A 19579-nucleotide genomic window follows, 5' to 3' on the forward strand; every position below is an offset into this window, starting at 1 on the left:
CCTCTGCAGGCACTGTATTCAACTCCAGGGACTTTGAACCTTTTCTGACTTTCTGAACTCTGCAGGCAGTCACTGTCTTTATACTCACAAACTCACAGACACATATAACTTTTAAAATAATAACTTAAAAAAATAAACCTAAACAACACAAAACAAAACCACCAGCCCAAATAAAAGAAAACTAAGATGGAGTTTTGTGATTTGCTTTGGTCCTCTTCAATAAAATATTGAATTTTTAATTTCTTTCCACCAAGTCATATTGTAGTGTTTAGTATTGGTTATCAGCTTTACCCTGTATAACTCGGAAGACAAAAGGACTTTCTAGAAGACCCACCCAAATGTAAGTGACATCATTCCATAGATTGGTCCCAGCTGAATAAGGAGAAAGCAAGCTGGGCACCAGCATCCATCTCTGCTTCGTGGATGCAGATGCAGTGTGATCAGCAGTCAAATGTCCCTGCTGCCAGAACTTCCTCTCCATAATGCAATATGCATGCAAGCTCAGAGACAAATAGACCATTGCCTCTAAAGTTTCCTTTGTTAAAGTATTTTATCACAATGTAAGAAAAGCAGCTAATACATATTTCTTACTTCAAGCAGAGGATATTTAGTTTGTATGTGAATTAACATTTTAAACATTTGAAGACCTTCCCACGGTGGTGCTCATGAGCACAGTGTTTAGCTTTTCAGAACAGACATGCTTCAGAAGTGAAGGACTTACCACAAAGGCACAAACACAGGCAACCCTCTCAGTCCTCTTAAAACTCAGGCAAAATTAGTGAAAATAGCAAATACCAGAAGTTACTGTTTTGCCCTTAAGTCATCTGTGGCAAAGCTGCACTGCCATATTCTCTCTTCTTCTCCCTTTCCTCCTCTACCTCCCCCACTCTCCTGCCCCCACTGCATGAGAACACTTGCCATTTGCTTGAGTAAACTAGCTTTGCTTACACTTTTTACTTTATTTTTATTTTTATTTTCACTTTAGTTTATTATGCAAGCGCACTATGGTACAGGAAACACAAATACCCTCTAGCCCACAGTCTCTCCACAGAATTGGTCAGTATGTGTATCTTTAGTTTCTTTCCACATCCTTAATTTTGCTCTTTCTTTTCTCTCATTTTTCATGAAAATATTTTGAGAAGTTGTGCATGTATAAATTAAAATATGAAATCTCATGTTTCTCCCGAATTCACCCCTCATATCTCCACCATGTTCCCCTCCCAACACCTTCAACAACGTCTCCTCCTTCTCTTTCTCCTTCTCCTTCTGCCTCCTCCTCCTCTTCCTCTTTCTCTTCTTCCTTCTTTGCTATCTCCTTCTCCTTCCTTTTCTTCTACCCACAAGCCCACTTAGTGCTGGCCATATGTACATGGGTGTGGGGCCAACCACTGGAACACGAGAATTCTTCTGAATTACCTTCATCTTTTCAATCTGAATGATTCATCTAGGATAGGACTATATAACTCTTCCAGTAGTCTCACCAGTATTTTCAATATTAAAATTACCGCATGGAACAAGTACCATTCCTTTTTCAAGTCTTACATTTACCTAGACCATACGTGGGAGAAATTAGCTTGGTCTAATTATAGACTCCTCTATATCCAAACAGTTCGGTGAATAGCAGTCATTCTAGATTTAAGCTTGGAGTCTGTGGTGGTTTGAATATGCTTGGCTCATAACGAATGGCATATTAGAAGGTATGACCTTATTGGAGGAAATGTGTGACTCTCGGTGTGAGCTTTGGAGGTCTCCTTCTATGCTTAGACTCTACCTAGCATGAGAGAGAGCTTCCTTCTAACTGCTTTCAAAAAGGAGTTCTCTCCTGGCTGCCTTTGGATCAAGATGTAAACCTCTCAGTGCCTTCTTCAGCACCATGTCTTCCTGGATGCTGCCCTGCTTCCTGCCATGATGATAATGAACTGAACTAACCTTTGAATCTGTAAGCCAGCCCCAATTAAATGTTGTCTTTTATAAGAGTTGCCTTGGTCATGGTGTCTCTTCACAGCAATGATAACCCTAGCTAAGACAGAGTCCAATATACCATTTTAGCTTTGTGGTGGTTTGAATGAGAATGGCTTCCATAGACTCATTTATTTGAATGCTGAATCTCAATTCTAGTTGTTGGAACTGTTTAGGAAGAATTAGGCAGTGTGCCTTGTTGGAAGAGATGTGTCACTGAGAGTCAGCTTTGAAGTTTCAAAGCCCACACTAGGCCCAGTCTTGCTCTCCTTCTCTCCCTCTATCTTGTAAATCAAACGTGAGCTCCCAGCTACTGCTCTGGAACCATGCCTCTCTCCCAGTCATCACGCTTCCTGCCATGATGATCATGGAATAACTCCAAAATGTTTAGCAGGTTCTCAGTTAAATGCTTCTTTTAATAGTAGCCTTTGTCATAATGTATTTTCTGAGCCACAGAACAGTAAATAAGGCATATTCAGTCCCAGGATGACAATAAACAATTTGTTGTTGTTGATGTTGTTGTTGTTGTTTTACTTATAGAGTTGTAAACTTTGTGATTTAAGAAAATGTCAGATTTGCATAGCTAAAAATGAAAACAAAAAATATAGTTTAATTCAGTTTCTTTTTGTAGGCACTTAGAGTTATGAGTTTTCCTCTTACCACTGCTTTNANTGTGTCCCATAAGTTTTGGTATGATGTGTCTTCACTTTCATTAAATTCTAAAAAGCCTTTAATTTCTTTCTTTATTCCTTCCTTGACCAAGTTATCGAGTAGAGCATTGTTCAGCTTCCATGTATATGTTTGCTTTCCGTTGTTTTTGTAGGTATTTAAGACTACTAGCCTTAGTCCATGGTGATCTGATAGGGTGCATGGGATTATTTCAATCTTCTTGTATCTGTTGAGGCCTGTTTTGTGACCAATTATATGGTTAATTTTGGAGAAGGTACCGTGAGGTGCTGAGAAGAAGGTATATTCTTTTGCGTTAAGATGAAATGTTCTATAAATACCTGTTAGATCCATTTGTTTCATAACTTCTGTTAGTTTCACTGTGTCCCTGTTTAGTTTCTGTTTCCATGACCTGTCCATTGATGAGAGTGGGGTGTTGAAGTCTCCCACTATTATTGTGTGGGATGTGATCTGTGTTTTGAGCTTTACTAAAGTTTCTTTAATGAATATGGGTGCCCTTGCATTTGGAGCATAAGTGATCAGAATTGAGAGTTCTTCTTGGTAGACTTTTCCTTTGACAAGTATGAAGTGTCCTTCCTTATCTTTTTTTGATAACTTGTGGTTGAAAGTTGCTTTTATTTGAAATTAGAATGGCTACTCCAGCTTGTTTCTTGGGACCAATTGATTGGAAAATTGTTTTTCAGCCTTTTACTCTGAGGTAGTGTCTGTCTTTGTCACTGAGATGGGTTTCCTGGATGTAACAAAATGTTGGGTCCTCTTTAGATATCCAGTCTGTTAGTCTATGTCTTTTGGGGGAATTGAGTCCATTTATCATTGATGTTAAGAGATATTAAGGAAAAGTAATTGTTACTTCCTGTTATTTTTGTTGTTAGAGGTAAAATTATGTTTGTGTGGCTATCTTCTTTTGGGTTTGTTGAAAGAAGATTACTTTCTTGCTTTTCCTAGGGTGTAGTTTCCTTCCTTGTGTTGGTGTTTTCCATCTATTATCCTTTGTAGCCCTGGATTCATGGAAAGATATTGTATAAATTTGGTTTTGTCACGGAATACCTTGGTTTCTCTGTCTATGGTAATTGAGAGTTTTGCCTGGTATAGTAGCCTGGGCTGACATTGTTGTTTTCTTAGGATCTGTATGACATCTGCCCAGGATCTTCTAGCTTTCAGTCTATGGCAAGAAGTCTGGTGCAATTCTGATAGGTCTGACTTTACAAAATGTTACTTGACCTTTTTCCCTTACTAGTTTTAATATTCTTTCTTTGTTTTGTACATTTGATGTTTTAATTATTATGTGACAGAAGGAATTTCTTTTCTGGTCCAATCTATTTGGAGTTTTGTAGGCTTCTTGTATGTTTGTGGGCATCTCTTTCTTTCTTTAGGTTATGAAAGTTTTCTTCTATAATTTTATTGAAGATTCTTACTGGCCCTTTTAATTGGGAATCTTCGCTCTCTTCTGTACTATTGTCCTTAGGTTTGGTATTCTCATTGTGTCTTGAATTTCATGGATGTTTTAGGTTAGGAGCTTTTTGCATTTTGCATTGCCTTTGACTGTTGTGTCAATGTTTTCTATGGTATCTTCTGCACCTGAGATTCTCTCTGCTATCTCTTGTATTCTGTTGGTGATGCTTGCATCTATGACTCCTGATCTCTTTCCTAGGCTTTCTAACTCCAGGTTGTCTCCCTTTGTGCTTTCTTTATTGTTTCAATTTTCATTTTTAGATCTTGAATGGTCTTGTTCATTTCCTTCATTTGTTTGGTTGTGTTTTCCTGTAATTCTTTAAGGGATTTTTGTGTTTCTTCTTTAAGGGCTTCTAGCTGTTTACCTGTGTTCTCCTGTATTTCTTTAAGGGAGTTATCTATGTCCTTCTTAAAGTCCTCTATTCCCATCATGCGAAATAATTTTAGATCAGAATCTTGGCTTTTCAGTGTGATGGTGTATCCAGGACTTGCTATGGTGGAAGTATTGGGTTCTGATGATGCCAAGTAACTTTGGTTTCTGTTGCTTATACTTTGAGATTTTCAAATTGACTCCAGACTATTTAAAATTAAGGTTTAGCTCAAAGAACATAAAGAAAACAATGCCTGTTTTCTTTTGCAGCTTTGATAGGCTAAATTTATAGCTATGCTTGTTTCACCTATCATATTTAAATTTGGTGTAGTGCAGGAGTTTGCATGGAAATAAGTTTGATAGCAAGTCCCAAGTTGTTGCAATATGTGCCAGTTAAATGCAAAATGTGATTGCAAGTTTCATGAAAACAGGAAGATAGGTTGGGCTTGAACAATGCTGGTGGGTCACTGAAGGTACTGCCAGTTCTTAGTGTGGGCTTTGCTTTCTCATAGTTGCTTCCTCCTTGGCCAGAAGCTCTTTGCTTTTTCCTGAAGCACATCAAGTAGCAGGGACACAAAAGGAAATGTGCAAAGAATCCCTGGAGTTCCCTTTTCTTCAGCTTGCACTGGCAGGAAACCTGAGAAACAAAGATATTTCAATTTGATTTTTTTGAAAATCGTTGAAAAGTCTTCCCCAAACACCAGGAGGGTACAATGTTTGACTTCATCAACATGTACATTATCCCACTGGCTATCTGAATTCATGACTCTCCCAACGCTTTATTTGGTAAAGTCAAGATTCTAATCTTAAACATTAAATGATATTTATGCCAATTATATTTTTTAGTTATAGTTTTTTCCTCTCTTCAAACAGAAGAGACCAAACTTTCAACCACTCTTCCTATATGCACACTGATTCCAATCCAGTTGCTGTCAAAAATAACTAAATATATAAGTAATACATACACACTAATTTTAAAAACTATACCTCTTCTGCTTGCATAAAGATAATGTTGTCTTTTGCTTGTGGTTAACAGTTTCATCATTCCTCCCCTACAATGTTCATGGGGACCCCGAGTCTGCTAAGAATATTCTTTCCTCACAACTGACTATAGAGTTCCAAGCTTACAACCAGCCTATATACCTAAGGTTAAAAGATTATCATGAAACAAAAATGGAAAGCTTGTAAAAGCCAGAGAGTCAGAATGTCTGATGTGAGATTGTGTTTTCTACATGTTATAGCAGTGGTTATCAACCTGTTGGTCACGACCTCTTTGGGGGCAATCCTTTCACAGGTGTTGCCTAAAGCCATCATAAAACACAGATGTGTACATTACAGTTCATAACAGTAGCAAAATTGCAGTTATGAAGTAGCAACAAAAACAATTTTATGGTTAGAGATCACCACAGCCATATTGAAGAGCTGCAACATTAGGAGGGGTAAGAACTACTGTTCTAGATATATGCCAAGGTCTTTGAAACAGGGCTTATTTAGGAAAATGGCCTCAGATAAACCTACTCTGCTATTTTTTTTCCTACACTCTAAGGTACTAACATTTTAAAACATAAAATCAAGCCTTTTCTAGTACTCAAATAACTGATATAAGGTAAGGAAATCAAAGGCATATCAGTGTAGTGGCACACACCTTTAATGTCCATTTTTTAAGAAGTAGAGGCAAAAACATCAGGTTATTCATCGGCAGCCTAGGCCAAAGACCATTTCAAAATAAATGATTAAATTAGTTAATCAATGAAAACTAAAATAAAGAAATTATAAATATGGTTAATCTAAGTTCTCAATGTCCTACAATAGCATAGCATATATGATGCCATTCCTGGATAGAAGTGAATGGTTACTCACTTCAGATAGAGAGCTAATGATAGAATAAACTGAAGATGTCATCAAAATTAAACTTGGTGAACCATTGAATTTTACTGAGGTTGCTTACAGAAATATGGATGAGAGGGTCCTTACAGGGCAGAAATGACTCAAAGACAACCATTTATCCAAAATATCATCCCTCATGGAATTTGGAAAATTGTAGTGTACTGTATAGCCTTAAGGTGGGTCAGTATGTCAGAGAATATCCTTTCCTGTTATGTGGTTAGAGATCTAAGCCTCTTCCAGACGGCTCAGTTTATATGAGAGTCTTTTAAGCAGCTTGACTGGTCTCTTTGTCTCTCAGGTGGTCTGGCTGGTCTGTGAGTGCCTCTCAGCAGTTTTTACTGCTTCTATATGCTTCAGGAGGGTGGGGTCTGTGTTTCTAGTTGGTTTCAGGGACTTCCTGAAACCTATTGTTTATGTCCTGGGCTTAATGAGCTTTCCCGCAGGATGGAAGGTTGTGACCTACCTTGAGAATATCTGTGTCTTAATGAGGGTCCTTCTAAGATGGAGGTTTCAATGATTAATTCTAAATCTTACTAGAATGAAAATTGCTTTCCCATTTCAGAAACTGTATGTTACCACTGAGACTTTTGACAGTTGGCTTAGAAGCTGACTGAGCTAGTGTGGCTTTTCTTACTCTAGCCTCAACTTGGGCTTACGAGCAGTGCAATAGTGCTCTTGTTTATGGTACATGCCACCTAAGTATGTTTGCTAACCAAAGACTACAATTTATTCTACATTAGTTATTATTAAAGTCTCACTTTTCCCCCATGAGAAAATAAATTCTACTGTTATTTTGTGTAAATGTTGACCATCCCCAACAGATTTATCATTTATTTGGAAACAAGAGTCTTTTAGAATTTTCACGTGCTACATTCTGAAAATATCAAAGCTTCTGGGTGGTTCTTTCTGAACCCTCAACCCTGTCAACACTACTTTCATATTTATGGTCCTCTCAGGGTCTTAGGCCCAGAGACTATAAGAACAATCTCTAGTTCCTAAGGGCAAGAAAGCAGTGTTAACTCTCTAGAGTTTCTCTGAACTTCTAGACCTGGTTGATAAAGATTCTAGTTACCATGTACAAAGGAAAAATCCAGAGAAGCAGAGAGAAATTGTATTCTGGGCCTTAGGCAACTCTGCATCCATTGGCTTATGTGCATCATTACACTAAATGTAAGGATTCTAGCCAGAGTTCTGGATGTTTAGTGGTACCACAGTCTGACTCCAAGACGTGGCCTCTCAATAGGCACCTGCACAAGCTGGTTCAGCCACGGCACTGGGAGCAAATGCAGAATGCACGGATGATACGTCCAGGCTTCCTCTTCTCCAGAAATCATTTTATCTAGGGGGTCAGAAAGCCCCATGGGAGACCTGAAGCAGGTACCCTCCACCTGTCCCTGACAAGCACCCCACCACATTTCCGTTTGAAACTTTCATCTAGTTTTTTCTGTACTTTGTGACACCAACGTGCATGGAAACGCACCTCCTAGAATCCAAATGGCTGATACTTCTTGGTATTTCATGTGACAAACACCACCTTCTTCCTGGCCAAAGAGCAGACATTGTGAGCCAGTGTTAAGCCTTCCATCTTTCATTTCCTTGTTTTGTAGTCTTGCCAGGTGATGATATTGCACAACTTTTGTACATAAATGTTATCTGATTCTCAGACAGTCCTTAAGCATCTGGGAGAGGTATCTAGGACTTTACCTTAACTGGGGTTGGTATTATGAGACTGAGATTCCCTCGCTGAAGGGAACACAGGTATAAGGGAAGTGGAAGGCAGGTGCAGGACCTGCGGTACTTTGGTGATTTGCAGGGGACGGGTGGGGTCACTAGTGCATCTGGTGTCTGTTCATTGCTTAGGGCAGTCCTCCAGTCACAGCAATGGGCATAAGAGTTCATAAGAAGGAGCTGAGGTGGGAATCTAAGTTTCCCAGCTATGGATGAGACAAGGGTACTAGGTAGCGTTGGATAGAGTTAGTGGTTCAAATTGAACCTCCCTGTGTGATAGGGAGGCAGAATGGGACTTAGGAAGATAAGCCCGGCATGTGTTTGTGCAGGTCACAGAAATGGGAAGTACTGCTGGTGTGACTCTAGGAACATCCCCGGAGAGGAGCAGTTCCCAGGTGGTGGGGATGGGTGTAATTGGTACCATGAGACTGGTGTCTAGCTAGATAAGGTACCAGGCTCCCACAGAATAGAGGAGTGGAACTGATGGGGGTCCATGGATTTAGTGTAGGGGGTGTCTGGGTGCCTTGGCTAGGGATGGGCAAGCACTCTGGGGCAGGGAGACCTTTAATCCCAGGACAATCTGTGCTATTTAGGAAAGTCTGTACAAAAAAAAAAGAGCAAGGCAAGACAAAGTTGATCAATAAAAGTGTAATTATATTACATATATTAAATAGGGGAAGTATAAAAGAAAACTGGGTGGGTGTGTAGTGTCTGATATGGTCTTCTCCTTGGCACGCATGCCGTCTGCCTCAATTTGGTCCTTTACATACATATGTGCAAGTGCTGTGCCAGCCTCTATGCTATCCAGCCTGTGGCCCAGACCGATTTCTGCCTCACAGAACACACATGGCAAGCCTATGGAAGTCAGAAAACTGATGGGGGTTGATTTTCTCCTTTCATTATGAGGGTCCTAGGGATTGAATTCAGATCTACAGACTTGGCAGCAAGCGCCTTGATGCACTGAGCCATTTCATCAGCCTGTTTTTTATTGTTTTGATCCAGTGCCTCATGTACCCTGGCTGACCTCAAACTTGTTATATAACTCAAGGTGACCTTGAACTCTTGATTTCTCTGCCGCTATCCACCAAGGTTTATGATATCACACTGAGTTTATATGGTGCAGATGGTTGAACTCATGCTAAGCAAGCTCTATACCATATGAGCTATACCCTAGCCTGCCCCAGTTTTAAATGCTAATTTCTATTCTCAATAAAGCAGAAAAACACTTATTTTGATGTCTAAATCAATTCCTGATATGTTATTGATTATCAGAAGTACTTTGTCCTTGCTATAACACTTACAAATCAATCTAGGTAAAACTAAGCCTCACAAATCAAGTCCAGAGTTTATGGTTGCCAACTGGTCATAACTAAGGTAATAGGAAATTAAGGTATGAATCAGAGTGGTAATTAATTGGTTTCATGTGGTACACTCCTAAGAGACATTCATGTTCTCTACACAGTCACTTCCAGGTGACCGTAAAAAAAAAAAAGAGTAGATGTGATTGGTAATGACAAATACTTGTATCATCTGTTTCTCATTAGGAAAAAATGTCTTTGGTACCAGGAAATATCATAGTTCCCCAGTACCTCAAACACTGGTAATTGGGACTAATATTAACTGAAACCATCCAGAAGGTTATTATTCTTTGCTAGGAGTTCTATGCTGTGATCTATGTTGTGTTTCATAAAACAGCAGTATAATGGGGCAGGAGAGAGTAGTACCACAGTGGCCTAGCCAAGGTGTTTTCCTGAGGAATCACCACCATGTGACAGGCCTAGCACAAAAGGAAGTTTATTAGGTGAAGGGAAGGGGTCCTGGAAAATGGGAGGAGGCAAAGAAAGGAGGCGGTCAGAGTAGGACAGAAAGAGAACAGAAAGAAGAAGAGCAGAAGAAGCTGGCCAGGGACACATGGGGAAGAGAGAGAAATGGAGGTGAGAGCTGGGATCGCCCGGCAGTTCTTCTACTTGGCTCCCACCTAGAAGGCAGCTATGCAAGCTGTTCCTAGGTAGTCATTGGGCAGAGCCTAGAGGAATTGCCAACACGTTATTTTCACAAAATTCTTGGAGATGAATACTTTGATAGGATAGAAAGTTTGAATAATTTATAGTCACCTCCACATTAGTAAAACCCAAAGGAGTATTCAAACTCAGAAGTCTTTGAGCTGATCACACACTAGCTCAACGCTGTAGTTTCTGTATAAACCAAAAAAAATCCCTTTGTGTTAGTACATTATTAAAAAAATATTTTAAAATTATTTTTGAATCATGTGTCTGTATGGATATGTACTAGTGTACGTGTGTGTCCACAATGGTCAGATGTATCAGACCCCTTGGAGCTGGAGTTAGAGGTGGTTGCAAACGTCCTAATGTGGGTGCTGGAAATCAAACTAGGCTACTTTGCAAGAGCTCTAAGCATACTCTTTATTCAGATAGGGTATTGTAAAATAACTGTAAATCTTTTCATTGTAGTTAAGGACAGTTAATAAAGGCAGCTGTGACCCTTTACAGTAAAGTGTTATCATGTAGGATCACTATGTAGCTCAGGCTGATCCTGAACTCAGGGATTGGCCTACCTCTGCCTCATCTGCCTACCTCTGGTGGAATGAAAGATGTGTGCCACTATACCTGGTTTATATGAGGATTTCTGTATAAAGAGATCCCTTTAGGATATAAAAAGGCAGGTTATTTTCACCTAAGAATTTGAGACCAGCCGGGCATGGTGGAGCACACCTTTAATCCCAGCACTCGGGAGGCAGAGGCAGGTGGATTTCTGAGTTCGAGGCCAGCCTGGTCTACAGTGTGAGTTCCAGGACAGTCAGGGCTACACAGAGAAACTCTGTCTCGAAAAACCAAACCAAACCAAACCAAACCAAACCAAACCAAACCAAACCAAACCAAACCAAACCAACCAAACAACCAACCAACCAAACAAACAAACAAAAAAGAATTTGAGACCAGTCTGGGAAGGATAGCAAGTTATATTGCAATCAATAAAATTATAAAGTATCTTAAAGTCCTTATGGACTGTCAGAACCTATATCACCCACCATCACTGTTCCTCTTCTTCATGTACCTTGCCATCTTCTAGATACCAAGTAGTTTCTGCCTTGGAGTCTCCTTTCCAAATACAGAACAGTTGTCCCTTCATATCCACAGGATATTCATTCTTGCATTCAACCATTCCCAATCAAAAATATTCAGAAAAATTATATTGGACATGTACAGATATAGTTCCTTGTCACACTCTCTAAACAGTACAGTGTAACAACTATTTAAGGAGCCTTGAATTGCATTAAGGATTATAAGTAATCTGGGGAGCGATCTAAAGTATATAGAGTATGTACATAAGTTATGTGCAAATTCCATACCAATCGACATAAGGACATAGGAACATAGAGATGGAGGTGTCTATGAATTGCCAAGAACCAAGCCTTCGTGGATCCTGAGTGGGGGTGGGTAACTGTACTGTTCCATAGTTTCTAGAACCCTAACTTCCCCCTGTTGCCTTGCATATGTGACTCTCACCCATTTCACTACCCAAGGTAGATACAGAAACTCTAGTCCTCAGGTTTGGATTCTAAAACAAGAGGAAAGAGGAAGGGCAAAGAACATTCCCTACTCCTATGTGTGATGGCTAATCTTGGTTGTCAACTTGACCGCATCTGTAACAAACTAAAACCCAAGCAGCTGGGTGTGCCTATGAAGTATTTTCTTGTTTGGATTATTTGAGGAGGGGAGAGTCAGTTAAATTTGGCACCCTAAACATGGGCCACAGCTTTGCATGGAAGAGGGAAGCTATTTTTTTTTTTTTTGCTTTTTGCCTGCTTACCCTCACTCTTGCTGGCAAGGTTTTCTAAACTATTGCTTAAACTATTATTATTATTATTATTATTATTATTATTATTATTATTATTTACTGTTATTTGTAGCAGGATTTTAGCAGTACCTTTGTATCTGGCATGGAGTGATGGTACCTAGGCTTTGGAATAACCTTCTGTCAGTGACTGTTATCTGAGGTTCTATGGGGTTACTTTTTCTCTTTCTTTCTTTCTTTCTTTCTTTCTTTCTTTCTTTCTTTCTTTCTTTCTTTCTTTCTTTCTTTCTTTCTTTCTTTCTTTCTTTCTTTCTTTCTTTCTTTCTTTCTTTCTTTCTTTCTTTCTTTCTTTTTTTTTTGAAGGATTTTCAGAGAGCCTTTGCATAACTTAGTCTCGGAGAGGCTGGCAGGCCAGGAAGTTGCAGTGCGGCCGAGAGCTGCTCAGGCGATGGGTCTTTCAAGACAACCCTGAGATCAGATTAGGTGTTTTGGATACAGAAGTTGACTTGCTAAAAGGGACCTTGGTGTATCACTGAAAAGGTTTTAGGAAGCTGCCAGTGTCAGTCCTTGAGAGGCTGAGACCCCTGCTGCTGGAGAGGTCTAAATTCATCCTGCAGTGCCTTCTCTCTCTCTTTTCTTCCATAGATCAAGCATCCTGTACAACCCACAACACCAACAGTTACTAGGACCCTTTGCTTCAGGACTCCAGTGTAGACTGAAGGCCAGTAGCTCTCTAAGTCTCTCTGGCACTGCAGCTTCAGATAGGAACTACTGAGACATCCACTCTGCTTGGACTGAATGACAGTTTGATTCTTGGCCTTTCCACTGGGAGACAGTCATTGTTAGATTACCCGGATCACAGCTTGTAAAACACTCCAATAAATCATACTATATACAGTAATTCTATTGATTCTGTTCCTATAAGGGAACCCTGTGACTAATACTCTAATATACTATGAAATAGCAGATAAAGACTCAAAATGGCATTTATCTACTGCCTTCATGGCAACCTTATGGCATACTAATAAGACATTCCTTTAAGCTGAAGTTGTTTGTGTCAGCTCAGTAGTAAAAATGTTGAGTTTGATATGTCTGTACTACTTATCTGCCAGGGAATTCAGACATTTTGGGTTTGACACTAGAACTCTATCAGCACCCTTTTAAATTAAAACTAATTGCACAGTCCAATACATGAAAAGCTCTAATTGGCATAAATACTTTACATTTTAAGAATTAAAATACAAATACTAACTTCCTAGAAAGTTAGTCAATGAATAATAGTGTATTTTTGATGAATATAAAAGTGTTGTGGAAAGAATCTACACATTAGAGTTTATAGTAAACCTCTAAAATAAATTCACTACTGCCTTTGTTTTGATACTGAGAAAAGTTTGATTCATGGCCGGCCTAGCAGTCAGAAATGGTTTTAGATTTTTGTATTGTTTTGCTGTTTCATAATTTTATGATTCTCTGGTGAATAGAGATGACCAGAGATGATTTATTCAGAGACAAAAATAAAAACAGTACAAGTTAACGTACAGGTATCTGTATCATACACATGTGTGTATGTACATATAATACAATAAAATGTTAAATATGATTTTTACAGTTTCCTGTAAGTATCAAACAAATACGTGTATGGTTAGAAGTCGTGCTTTTGTTTATTGTGTTAAAAAGCTTTATTGACATTTAGATCCCATACATTATTTTTGCCTTTTGGAAGGGCCTTTTAAGCGCTGCATAGGCTTTGCCACTGAGCCTCACACTCCAGCCATTTCATCCATTTAAGGTGTACAATCTAATGTTACTAAAATACAGACTCTTATTAGATATGTTGAACTCTAATAACAATTACCATCCTTTAGGATGAACACCGATTTTTAAGACATTTTTGTCAGGTCGCAAAGACTCCCTACTTGAAGTGCCATTTCTCACCAAGAAGCAGATAATCTAACTGTAAAGGTTTGCCTTCCTAAGCATTTCATAAGTGGAACACCAGAGCCTTCTGGTCAGATCATCACTTGCTTGGCATATTTTTGGGAGTTTGTCTACTTTGTAGCATGACTCAGTATTGTTATTGTTGTTTATATTTTATTGTTATTGTTGTTGTTATAATTATTAGTAGGTAGAGCTATTCCACTGTTCAGCTATATATATCACATTTTATTTATCTACCTCTGATCTGAGGGACTTTCTGCTTCTTCTATTCTGAATAATGCTACCATAACCCTTTGTTATAGAAATTTTCTATGAACATGTTAATCATGTTAAAACTTATATTCTACCTGCAAAGGTAACCCTCAAACTCTGTTACACACCCATCACCTGTGTGCAAGCATTGCACTACTTGTGTCCTCTCTGCTGCCTTGCTGTTGTCTGTGCGTTTTCTTTTAGCCAGTAGGGGAAATATAAAATGATAGCTCATTGGAGTTTCAATTTGTATTTGCCAATGACTGATGATACAAGCCATAGATCATTCATATATCTTTGAAATGACTGTGTAGATCATTACCCATTTTCTTTATTTCTTGATATTACATTACCACCATTCTTTATATATTCTGTATAAAAGTTGTTCTTCTATCTTTTGCCCTAAGGGAAAAATACAACACTTGCATTTTAATTTAGTTTATACAAGGAAACAAAAGTATATTATATATGTGTATATACACTTCCATGTCTCAGACCATCAGTAAAGGATGTCAAGGAATGAACCTAAAGAAACTAAAGAGCTGGAGCAGAGAGCATGGAGGAGGCATGCTGCTGACTGGCTTGCTTTCAGGCTCATAGTTAACTGTTTTCCTTATGCCATATAGGATGACCTGCCCATGGGTGGCACTAACCACAGTAGGAGGGGTCCTTCCAAAACAAACAATCAAGAAGATGACACAAAGACATGCTTACAGGCCAATCTGTTGGAGGCGTTTTCCTAACTGAGGTTCTCTCTTCTACATGACTTTGGTTGGATCCAGTTGACAAAATATCACTAGCACAGTATATAAATATATTTGCTTGAGCACATGCATAAAAACACATGATGTTTGTATTGGGGGGAAAATATTATGATATAGTTAAAAGTTGTTTTCCTACATTTGATTTGGATATATTCTCTCAGTCTCTGATTTATATTTCCACTTTCATTTTTGACATATATTTAGAAATGATATGCACACAAAGAGTTTGTGCAGTCCCTGAAGCAGCTCTGTAGTATCCTGGAATTATTATGCCACAATGTGAAATCGATTTATTCACTGACATTTAAACTAAGGAAAATGTGTAACACATCCTTGGCAAAATCATGTATTAGTGTAGTTGGGAAGGGCCTGCATGACATAATTATGTCTTTCTAACTTTCAAGTAATTTCTTGTGTGCTTGATTGATTTAATCACAATTCCTGGACATGTGGTTTGTATGGAGTGTACAGAGTATCACTTAGAACCAAAGCAACGCAGAGAGGGAAGAAGTGTAAAAACAATCAGTTATTCTTTGTAATATTAGGCACTTATTTGCTGGCTCAAGATAAAAAGATTTGGATGTCAAAGACAATGAAGAACTTTGAACTCTAAAAATAACCATAATGGAAATGAAGTGTAGAAACAACTTGCCTTACAAAAGCAAAGTAGCAGCAAGCAAGGGCCCATGCATTCGTGGGAATGGCAGTGTGCATGCTAGGTAAAATCTGACTGCATGCTTACCTCTGTCTGGAGCCTCCTTTCCATTTGGGATTTGTATAGTTTTGGATGTCTCTTTAAATTGACTTCTTGATTTTCATTAAAACACATACTGTAAGGCTAAGGGGTAAGTTATACTCTCATAAGGGAGGCAAATAAGCAGTTAATAAAATTATGAATCAACCACCTTAATATCTTATGTTAGTATACCTATAGGTATAAAAATAGTACCATGAGATCAAAAGGTTTTTATTTGAGATGAATGAAACTGATAGCCATGTACTTAGAAAGGTTAAAGAGACTGAAATTAATAGAGAGAGCAAAATTAGGACATGGCTGTAAATTTTATAGAAAAAAGAGTAGGGAACTCAGACGATGGTGGATGGTACCTAGTTTATGCCCCGCCAGAGGTTTCAGGGGCTTTGAATATCTGAACCATATCTTCAGTAGTAGAAGGCTTAAAGAGATGGGAGCAAAGGCAATAGCAGCCAGGTTAGAAGGAAATGCCCAGGAAATGCCATTCTTTCCAGCATTTGGCACTCACCACTTGCCCAACAGCCTCGAGATGCCACTGTCATCCTGCACTGGCAGCTTAGCAGCCCGAAACCATTTGTGCATCACACTCTGGATGCTCACAGAAAGTGTCCTGGGACTATACACTGAAATATGACCAACAGAACACTGCTAGAGTGAGTGTATTAGTTTCTTTTCTGTTGCTGTGATAAAATACCATGACCAAAGATAACTTTTGGAAGAAGGCGTTTATTTTTTTCTTAACCGTTCCAGAAGGTTAGAGTCCATAACATTAGGCGGGGAACAAAAAGGAGAATATCACATTTTTTTTCTCACATAATGAGGCCTTAAAAGCCTTTCCCCAGTGATGTACTTCCTTAGCAAGGTTTCACCTCTTAGTTACATAACCTTCCCCAAACAGCACCACTAATTGGACAGAAATTGTCAGAGCACATGAGCCTCTGGGAGACATTTCTCATTCAATCCGCAATATTGGAAAAGTAATTTTGAGTCAGAACTACTCAGTACTCGGGAAGCATAAAAGTGAGTCTCTATAATAGTAATGATGACAATAATAATAATAATAATAATAATAATAATAATAATAATAATAATAAAGTGAGTGTCTAAAGGAACTTTCACAAGGCTCCAAGCAGAGTATCAGAGAGTAGGAAGCACTAAGTGGTCTATCTCCTGAGAGATGGTCCAGAGGAGTATACTATCTCCTTGAACATTGTCTTCGGATAAAACTGTGCTTCAGAATTTCGATTGTTGAGTACCAACTTCAATACCATAGGATGGACTATATTTGGAGACAGGGTCTTCGAAAAAAATGGTTAAATTAAAAGAAGATCTTTAGTATGGGTTTTAATCCAAACTGACATGTGTCCTTACAAGAGGATATTTGTACTTGCAAAGACATCAGTGATGCTTGTACACATAAAGGTCACGTAAGGGTAAAACACAGATAGTTGTGTGCAAAACAATAAGAGAAACCAGATCTAGCCACATTGAGGTAGGAATTTGTGTGCAGACTTAAACGGAGAAAGGATGTGGAGAAAGTGCTTCTATGGAGGCAAAAAGTGAGCATTAGAGAGACAGATGGTAGGCACCACAGACTATGATGTTTGGTCATGCAGCCACTTATTCAAGTGGGGGTGGTTAGCCCCCTTCCTGGCAAGGATTTTCTCCTAAGAAGAAATTTATGACAGCTTTATTCCCAGAAAGCTTTGCTTTCTATCAGATAGGAGAAACTTCAAAATTGCCTTTCTACCTCAGTTTTATCATAAATATCTTCACTTAAAGTTATCTTCCCCCCAATTCAGTGAGTCATAGATGCTTCCCATATTTGCATAGGCTTCCAATTTTTTAGGGCCTTGTGATAGGCGAAATTTATGCCATCCCAAGATGTCTGCTTCTTAATTCCCAGAGGGTCTGTGTGTTAGCCTACATGGCGAGGTGAGTTCAAGGCTATTTATCATTGTGAGTGGAAGAGAGCAACAGGTAAAAGAGTGAGAGATGGGAAACAGGAACACACAGAGAGATGTGGTGTGATAGCTTTGAAGATGGAGGAGTGAGCCCATGAGCAAGGAATACAAGCATCCTCTACAAGCTTGACATGGTTCTAGAAAGAAATGCCTATATTGACAGCTTTATCCTGTTGGAGTTTGTCAAAAGACCCTCAATCACAAAGACCACAGACTGACATCGCTGCAAACCGCATGAGGATTTTTATTAATCCAGTATGTTGGGGACTCCCCTCTCAGCACACAGGCCAGAGGAGAGACCCGGAACAAAGAAAGAACACACTTTTTATACCTTGTAAGGGGCAGATTTGAGCAACAGGGTAGGTGGCTTATTCTAATTGGTGTAGCAAGTAACCTTTTCAGGGATTGGTTGGTTTGCATAGTGACTACCTTTGGCCTAGTGACTCATTTTGCTTGCCCCCAGGGTGGGTTATTATGATTTGGTCAGCAAAGCAGTAGTACATTTTGAACTTATGGGTCAGCTATTAACGTCACAGCTATCGACAAGATCAGAGCGGTTTGTGTTTCTTTTCCTCAAAATTCAGTGTGGGATGGGGCAGGGGGATTCTTCTGAGAACTGTTATTCTTGTTATGGTTATTTCTCTGAGAACAGCTGATATTATTTTGGCAGCTGTAGGCTTAATCATTTTGACCACTAAAACTATGTTTTTACATTTGTTTAGTCAGCCAGCTTCTTTATCTGGCTCTGCACTTGGCCTGCTAGTACAGTTTGGAAAGTCCTTTCTGAAGGGGGAAGGTACTGGGTGGTCTTGAACTCATTTTGGATATTACAATCCTAGTCTACACAATTTCTCTGTATGGGGCTTATGATTTACAGATGTGTAAGATGATAATATTGTGTTACTTTAAGTCACCAGGTTTATGGTCATAGCAGCAGGTAGAAGATAAATCTAGGCTGGGATTAAAGGGGGGCACAGTGCCCAGCTATTTTCTTCAATCCACTATCTTACCATCCACTGGGAAACAAACTCTGTATGTTCTCTCTTTCCACTGAATAATAACATACAGTTCTGTGACCTCAAAGCTGTATGGGTTCTCTCTGGCAGCAAGGTAGCCACACATTCTTCAGCAGACGTGAGCTAGAGACCCTGGAGACACCGTCTCCCCGTTTCCACGGGCTGAGGGCTCAGTCTTCTGGGTATCTTCTATTTCGGATTCAGTTGAGAATGCGTAGTGTTAAAACTGTTGACTAAGTGGCTAAAGGTTCCCATGACTCCATACCATTTGTTCCGATGGCTAAGCTGAGTTGAGGAAACGGATATCTTAAAGGTTCCACATACGCATTCAGATGAAGAGATGCCTATCAAGTGATATCTGGAAGGATCTTAGGCATCAAGGTTTCCTTCCCTGTGGAGCTGGGTGCACCACCCATCCAGCATGCAGATGAGTTTTCTGTGTCCCTCTGTCCTGAAGCTCCCTGGACCATGCCATTTGTACTTCTGTGGAGGCTTCAATTGTATAGGCACAAATGAAGCATGAACAACCCTGTGGAAATGTGCCTGGGTAAATGGCATGACTCAATGCTAGCTAAGGTGAGGAGACCAAGCCAGGCTCATATGTCCTGCTCTTTCTGGGTGCCTCTGTAGCTTGGTATGGCATGGGATTGTTTTTGAAATATATTTTATTACTGGGCCTATAGATACGTGGCAGAGAATGGTTGTCTAGCATGTCCTGGGTTCTATTTCTAGCACTGCAAAACAAAGCAACCAACCAACCAACCAACCAAATAAACAAACAAAAACACAAGGGAAGCCACAGTTCTAATTCCTTGCTACAATAGAGGCTGGTGAAGACATATACCAAATATCTAATTTCTGAAGAAAATGGAATTTTTCTTTTGCATACTTGCTGACAAGACATCAGAAAAGTTAGAGTAGATTTTCAGTTAACACTGTTACTATGAAAGGAGCTAGGTGTGTGTGTGTGTGTGTGTGTGTGTGTGTGTGTG

Source organism: Mus pahari, chromosome 2 (assembly GCF_900095145.1).
Source record: "Mus pahari chromosome 2, PAHARI_EIJ_v1.1, whole genome shotgun sequence".
NCBI classification, from domain to species: domain Eukaryota; kingdom Metazoa; phylum Chordata; class Mammalia; order Rodentia; family Muridae; genus Mus; species Mus pahari.